General features: G+C 45.7%; 2 protein-coding genes across 4 annotated transcripts in view; one reads left to right on the top strand and one right to left on the bottom strand.

Annotated features, from left to right (window-relative positions):
- rnf185 (ring finger protein 185) overlaps positions 1–8,182 on the bottom strand; it is a 104,328-nt gene that overhangs the window by 29,986 nt on the left and 66,160 nt on the right. The gene's annotated exons all lie outside the window — the stretch shown is intronic.
- The window catches only part of pik3ip1 (phosphoinositide-3-kinase interacting protein 1), a 41,672-nt gene that overhangs the window by 3,032 nt on the left and 30,458 nt on the right, over positions 1–8,182 (top strand). The window lies entirely within an intron of this gene.

Here is an 8,182-nt window from a genome sequence, read left to right as displayed (position 1 = left end):
TCTTCGCTGTCCACTACACCTCCAATTTTGGTATCATCTGCAAACTTACTAACTATATGCTCGCATCCAAATCATTTATATAAATGACAAAAAGTAGTGGACCCAGCACCGAACCTTGTGGCACTCCACTGGTCACAGGCCTCCAGTCTGAAAAACAACCCTCCACCACCACCCTCTGTCTTCTACCTTTGAGCCAGTTCTGTATCCAAATGGCTAGTTCTCTCTGTATTCCATGAGATCTAACCTTGCTAACCAGTCTCCCACGGGGAACCTTGTCCAACATCTTGAACAAAATAAATTTGCAGGGCTATGGGGATAGAGTGAGACAGACTGGACTGCTTTTCAGAGAATGGCACAGACACAGTGGGTTAAGTAGTCTCTGCACAGTTATAACTGATATCAGTTATAACTGATATGAGGGTGTTGCGGTTTAGTTTTCTTCTAACTATAATTGCTGAACCCTTCTAATGGATTTGAGCAATCCTGTAATGCATGCTTAAAAACAGAAACTATGTTTAATTTACCAGTCCTGGTGTGACATTGGTAAGTTTGTGTTAACCTGATCTCACTAGCAAAACTACCTACAAAAACATTGCATCCACTGTTGAGGTGCAACCTTTGAATAAGTGCTTCCTGCCCCAGAATTGATTTCAGTGCCTCAGGCTATGTGCTGATCCTTCCTACCTTTTCTATTTTCACGAATGAATGGTATTGGGAATAGTCCTCAGATTTCTTCTTATGGAGTTCCATTTATTAAATTTTCTCCCCAGCTTCTGAAAATCTGACTATTGGACCTAAAACCTGCCCTCAACTCTCTGATTTGTATCAATGTCTACTACACCTTTTGGCTCACTCCTTTCCCTGTGCAAAATACTGTGTGCCCTGTCCTGATGTTCCTTGCCCTGGCACGTGGGAGGCAACAAACCATGCAACGCTCATAACGATGGTTACAGAAATATGCCTATCTCTCTGACTACGGAGAGTCTTTTAAAGACTGCATTTCGATTCTTTCTTGTTAAGAGTGTGGTGCTGGAAAAGCACAGCAGGTCAGGCAGAATCCGAGGAGTAGGCAAATCGACGTTTCTCTAATCTCCAGCATCTGCAGTCCTCACTTTCACCTACCTGATTCTTTACTGTTGCCTAACAAAAGCAGAACACTGCAGATGTTGGAGATCTGAAATAAAAGCAGCAAGTGCTAGAGAAACTCAGCAGGTCTGGCAGGGTCTATGGAGAGAGAAATAAAGTTAATGCTTCGAGTTCAAAATGATTCCTCTTTGGGAACCCTTTATTTGTTGTTTCCTGTGTAATCCCTGATCCATTGGTGCCTCCCATCTCCTGGCAGCCTCTGAACTGGATCTTTTGGTGATTGGAACAGGACTTGGAAGTGGCTGTACAGCCTACAAACGCCCATCCGCTAGTAAGCTGGAGCTTCTGCTGTAGCTGCAGCAAGATTTACGTAACACTTGAATTGTTTTTATGGCTGGAAGTCCATGACCTAATGGTATTCTGCAGCGATCTGTACTGGGATCTCTTCTGTTTGTGATATAAATGACTGACTGGTAGACGCTAAAAGCAGGTGTAGGACCAATATAGGCAGCAAAAATGTGCATGGCTGATATATTGAATATTTTGTGTCTGCCTTTAGCAAGGTAGGAAATGCTGCCATAATGTGAGGAGACAGTCCAGAAATAAGAGTTTAAAATTGGTACAATATTGGATAAGCTGTCTGTACTTAAAATGGGTGAGGACCAAATCACATGCATCCACGGACGTTGAGGGAAGTGACTAGAAATTGTGGAGGCATTGGCTACAGTTGTCCAGTCTGCTTGAGACTCTGGGTGAAGCTAGAGGACTGGGGAATTGTAAGTATTGCTCCACTGCTGATTAAAAGGTGCAAAGTTGAGCTAAGCAACTACAGGTTGGTCAATGACCAAAAGAGAAAATGCTGGAAAATCTCAGCAGGTCTGACAGCATCTGTAAGGAGAGAAAAGAGCTGACGTTTCGAGTCTAACTGACCCTTTGTCAAAGTGGTCAGTTAGACTTGAAACGTCAGCTCTTTTCTCTCCTTGCAGATGCTGCCAGACCTGCTGAGATTTTCCAGCATTTTCTCTTTTGGTTTCAGATTCCAGCATCAGCAGTAATTTGCTTTTATACAGGTTGGTCAATGGTGGGGAAGCTTCTAGAAACACTAATTTGGATAAATCATTAGTCACTTGGGTGAATTTGGCTTAATTGAGAAAGCCCAATATGAGTTTGTTAAGGACACGTTGTTTATCCAGATGGAGTTTTAATGGCGGTAATAATGTTAACAAGAATATTTGATCAAAAAATGCCTCGACAGACTGAACTAAGCTATAACTCATGGAATGAAAAGGACAGATGCAATTTAAAGAGTGCAAAATTGATCGGCAGAAAACTGGTTAATGAATGTTTTCAGTCTGGAGAAAGGTTTGTCGTGGAGTTCCTCAGGAGCCTGTGCTTGGGACCATGGATAGGAAAAGTTTAGACGCATATGGTCCGAACATAGCAAATGCGACTAATTTAGCTAGGAAATCTGGTCGGCATGGATGGGTTGGGCTAAAGGACCTGTTTCCATACTGTATGACTGACTCCTACTCTACTATATGGATGAAAATGGGATGGGTGGGTGAGTACGTTTGCAGACAATACAAACCTCAGTGGAATTGTGGATAGTGTAGAAGGATTGTTAAAAGATATAGCTGGATACAGATTAGTTGCAAATATGGGTGGAGAAATGGCAGATGGAGGTTAACCTACGTACATGTGAGGTGCTGCACTTTTGGTGAAAGTGAAATCTAAAGGAAAAAATATACAGTTAATGGTAGGATCCTGAACATAATTGATTTACAGAGAGATCTTGGATCTCAAACCCATTACTCCATAGTGTGGCCCGAGTTGAAGATTGTGGTGCTGGAAGAGCACAGCCAGTCAGGCAGCATCCGAGGAGCAGGAGAGTTGACATTTCAAGCATAAGGTTTTCATCAGGAATGGGGCGGGGGTGGAGGAGGAGGTGTTTGGGTAGCTGAGAATGCGATAGGTAGATGAAGGTGGGGATAAGGTGATAGGTCGGAGAGGAGTGTGGAGTGGATAAGTGGGAAGAAAGATGGACAGGTAGGACAGTTCAAGAGGGCGGTGCTGAGTTGGTAGGTTGGATCTGAGATAAGGTGGGAAAATGGGGGAACTGGTGAAATCCACATTGATCCCATGTAGATGGACAGTCCCAAGGTGGAAGAGGAGACATTCCTCCTCCAGGCGTCAGGTGGCTAGAGTTTGGCTGTGGATCAGGTCCAGGACTTGCATGTCCTCAGCAGAGTGGGAAGGGGAGTTACAGCACCTATTCACTCCACCCTCCTCTCTGACCTATCACCTTTACCCCACCTTCATCTACCTATTGCATTCCCATCCACCTTCTCCTCAGCCCCACCCCCTCCCATTTCTCTCTCAGCCCCCTTGGGCCACGCGCACACACGCACACACACACACACCCCAATTCCTGATGAAGAACTGATGCTCGAAGTGTTGACTCTCCTGCTTGTATGCTGCCTGACCGGCTGTGCTTTTCCAGCACCACACTCTTCGATTCTGATCTCCAGCATCTGCACGCCTCACTTTCTCCATAGAGTGTCCATGCAAGTAGATTAGGTGGTAACAAAACATATGGCATGCTTGTTTTTATGGGTTGGGGAATTAAGTACAAGAGTCAGGATGTCATGTTGCACCTTTAAGAGACTTTGGTTCGGTCACACTGAGTATTGCACTCAGTTCTGGCTGCCACATTACAGGAAGGATGTGGAGGCTTTAGAGAGGGTGTAGAAGAGGTTTACCAGGCTGCTGCCTGGATTAGAGGGTATGAGCTACAAGGAGAGACTGGAAAAACTTGGGTGGTTTTCTCTGGAGCTGCGGAGGCTGAGTGGAGACTTGATAGAAATCTATAAGATTATGAAATGCATACAGGGGTTGAGTCAGAATCTTTTTCCAGAGTCGAAATTTCTAATACATTTGAGGTGAGAGGGAGAAAGTTCAAGATTGTGAATTTGGAGTTGTAGGTGTCTAGAACGTGCTGTCAGTGGTGGTGCTGGAGGTGGATGCGATAGGGGTGTTGAAGGGACTTTTATAAGCACATGAATGTACAAGAATTGGAAGGATGTGGATCAAGGGGAAGCAAACAGGATTAGTTAAATTTGACATCGTGTTCAGCACAACATCGTAGGCTAAAGGGCCTGTTCCTGTGCTGTACTGTTGTTTTTTTTTAAGTACTCCGATAACATCCCCCCCACCTGTAATTTTATAACAACGCTCCCAGCCCAGTGGTGGAGGCTAGTACAATAAGAATGTTTAAAAGGCACCTGGATGGGTATATGAATAGGAAGGGTTTAGAGTGATATGGACCAAGTGCTGGCAAATGGGACTAGATTAATTTGGATATCTAGTCAGCGTGGACCGAAGGGTCTGTTTCTGGGCTGTACATCTCTATGACAGACCAGAATGCTGCATTGGTATTGTTGCCGGGGAACTCGGGCACTCTGATATTGACATTGTTGCTTTGAGTGAAACCTGGCGGGAAGCAGAAGGAGCTCTGGGAGAAAGGTGGGGGCTACACATTTTTCTGGAAGGGCAAGGCCAAAAGAGGGCATCGTATCTATGCAGTTAGCTTCGACATCAAAAAAATCAATTGATGGACCAACTCAAAGACTTTCCCTGCGGAATAAGTGAATCATGGAATCCCTATGGTGTAGAAACAGGTCATTTGGCCCAACAAGTCCACACCAACCCTCTGAAGAGTATCCCATCTAGACCCATTCCCCTATCCTATGCACCTAACTTACACTCCCTGAACACTATGGGCAATTTAGCATGGCCAATACACCTAACCTGCACATGTTTGGATTGTGGAAGGAAACCCACACAGACATGGGGAGAATGTGCAGACTCCACACAGATAGTTGCCCGAAGATGGATTCGAACCTAGGTCCCTGGCATTGTGAGGTGGTAGTGCTAACCACTGAGCACCACTGAACCATCACTCAATGCAGCAGCTGAGGACAAGAAGAAATTCTACTCCCAGCCTCGACCAAACACATTCATGGATCATTTCATTGGGCAGACTAACTGTCCTCGATGTTAGAGTTGGCAAAAGTGCAGACCTTTGGGGCAGTGTAATCAGGAAAGAGAGAGTAGGGAAGCAACAGCACTGTCTTTCTGACCAAATGCCACAAACACAACCTCCTCATCACCAACACACCATTCTGTCAAAGGGGCAAATACAAGACATGTCAGAATCTGCATTCCAAACACTGGCATCTTCTTGACGACTACATCATCAAAGTGAGACATTGGAAAGACGGTAAAATCACCCGCGCAATGACAGGAGTTAACGACTACTGGGATGGACTGTTGCCTGATCCGAGCCAGAATCAACATAAACATAGTCTCGCTGCAGCGAAGACAACAAGCAGTGCCACAGGAAATTCAACATTGAGGCACTCAAAGACACAGGAACAAATAACCTCATCCAACCAATTCCTCTCCACAATCCTGGGCCACGATCCTAACAGCCTCTGGTCTGCCCTTCATTGCCATTATCAATGCTTGCAAAAACTCGGTAGGTCACTCAGCCAGGAAACACCAAGTCTGGTTTGAGGAGAAGATCCAGGAACTGTTAAGCTGGAAGCGCATGGCATCTGTCAGTGTAAAACAACAGCTGCACTCGGAAGAGAAAAAGCATGCATACAGGTGACTGAGGGTCCAACAACAAACCTGTGACATAAAGAACAGATGGTGGGTGGGGAAAGCACTGGAAGCCCAACAAATAACAGACAATCATCAAATCATCATATGCAAGAGTTTATTCTGTGCTGTCAAGTCAACTTACCAAAGACAACAAGCACCAAAAGCCCTACCCCATTGCTGGCCAAAGACAGAGTGACTATTATCAAACATAAATAATCATCAAACAACATTGCAGGAAATACTTCAGAGACCTTGTCAACCAGGGCTCTGTCATCGATCTGAGCATCCTTGAATGCATTCCATAGTATGCTACGCATGACGAGCTCAGCAACACCTCAACCTTGCACAAAGCAGAGAAGGCCATCTACAGGCTTAAGAACAAAAAGTCCACAGGAGCAGATGGTATCCCTGCTGAGGTGTTGAAGTAAGGAGACAAAGAGCTCCTGCACTTACACACTCTTGTCTGCCTTATCTGGAAGGAGGAAAGCATCCCGGGACAGCGCAGAGATGCCACAAATGCGAGCTTTTCAAAAAAGGGAACAAGTCCGAGTGTGGTAACGACAGGAGAATATTCCTGCTGTCAACTGATGGAATCATCATTGCTACGGTTGTCCTCAATTGTCTCCTCCCTGTGGATGAGTAGCTCCTCCCAGAGTTGCAGTGTGGCTTTCAGCCACGGAGGGGCACAACTGAAATGATCTTCACTTCACAACAACTGCTGGAGAAATGCAGAGAAAAGAACCTACACGTGAACATGGCCTTCTTCGACTTTACAAAGACCTTTATCACTGTCAACTGGGAAGCATCACGAAGCATCCTTCTCTGCATTGGTTGCACCATGAAATACGCCACCATTCTTTGCCTGCTCCACGACGACATGGAAGTTGTGGCAGTGACAATAGCTCCACCACTGACCCGTTTCTCTGTTCGGGCCGGTAGCAAGCAGGATAGTGTTAGCGCCCCAACACTGTTCCCAATCTGCCTTGCTGCAGTGCTTCACTTTACTACTGACTAGCTCCCTGCTGGAGTGGAGCTAATTTACAGAACCAGTGGAAAATTATTCAACTTCCACCATATCCATATCCAACCAGTGTCATCGAGCTGCAGTATGTAGGTGATGCTTGCATATGTGCAGTCTCAGAGGATATACTCCAGATTATCATCAGCACCTTTACAAAGGCATATGAGAACATGGGTCTCACCCAGAAGATCTGTAGGATGAAGGCCCTCCACCAACCTAGCCCAGCATTGTGGAGTGAACACCCAATCATCAAGGTCCATGGGGAGGCCTTAGAGAGCGTAGAACACGTCCAATACCTTGGGTGTTCTGTGGCCAGAGCAGATATTGATGAAGGGATCCAGCACTGCTTCCAGTGTGCTATTACAGCCTATGGCTGCCTGAGGAAAAGGTTGTTCAAGAACAACAACATCAGATCTGACATCAAGATCATGATATACATAGCTGTGGTAGTTCCGAGCACTTCTATATGGTCCTAAGACATGGACTGTTTACAGCAGACATCTCAAGACCCTGGAGCTGTACCACCATGCTACCTACGCAATATCCTGCAAATCTGGGAAGAAAGACCAGAACCACTCCTCAGCATCGAGGCATAGGGCACCCTTGATTGGCTACTGCATATCACATGACTGATACAAGCTCCCCCCCCCCCCCCCCCCCCCCCGAAAAAAAAAGCAGGTGCTCTACTCCCAGCTTCAAAATGGCAGGCAAGGCTCAGGTGGGAGGAGGAAGTGTTTTAGTGACACCCTCAAGGCCTCACTGGGGAAGTGCAGCATTCCCATGCACTGACCCAAGACAGTCCAAAGTGGAGGAAGCGCATCCAGGATGGCATTGACCATCTCGAGACTTGCCATCAGGGAAAAAAAACAGAAGCCATGCGCATATTGGGATATAGGAACACATTTCTGCCCCAGCGCCCCCAAACCCCTTCCTGCGACTACCTTTTGCCCCAAGTGTAACACAGTGTATGGATCTGTACATGGGTCTGTACAGCCACCTCTGGACTAGTAGAGTGGAAGAATAAGTGATATGTTTGGCTGTACAATTCCAGCAATCTCAATAGTGACTCTTTGAGCATTTCTGCTCTTCCTGATAGCTATTCATTTGCTCTCCTGAATTCTCGCTGCCTGGAGGGGTGGAAGAATCTTTGGGAACTTTGGATTCAGGAACTCGGCCTCCCTGGAATTCTGAGTTTGTGCTGTGCAGCTGGACACAATTACCTTTTTTTGTTCCTCAAGATGTGCGAAATGTCATTGAGATTCTACATGGGGCAGAAATTCCAAGTGAAAAGTTTGGCCACCCATGATCCTGAAGAAACCCTCTCTTCCCTCTTTAATAATCTTGTTAGTACTTGTTCAAACTATTAATTTTAATTAATGCCTGTAGACCTGCTCAGTGTCGATATCTTTG

This window comes from Chiloscyllium plagiosum, chromosome 25 (genome assembly GCF_004010195.1).
Source record: "Chiloscyllium plagiosum isolate BGI_BamShark_2017 chromosome 25, ASM401019v2, whole genome shotgun sequence".
NCBI classification, from domain to species: domain Eukaryota; kingdom Metazoa; phylum Chordata; class Chondrichthyes; order Orectolobiformes; family Hemiscylliidae; genus Chiloscyllium; species Chiloscyllium plagiosum.
The sequence above is the reverse complement of the archived record's forward strand: the minus strand, read 5'-3'. Positions and strand labels throughout refer to the sequence as shown.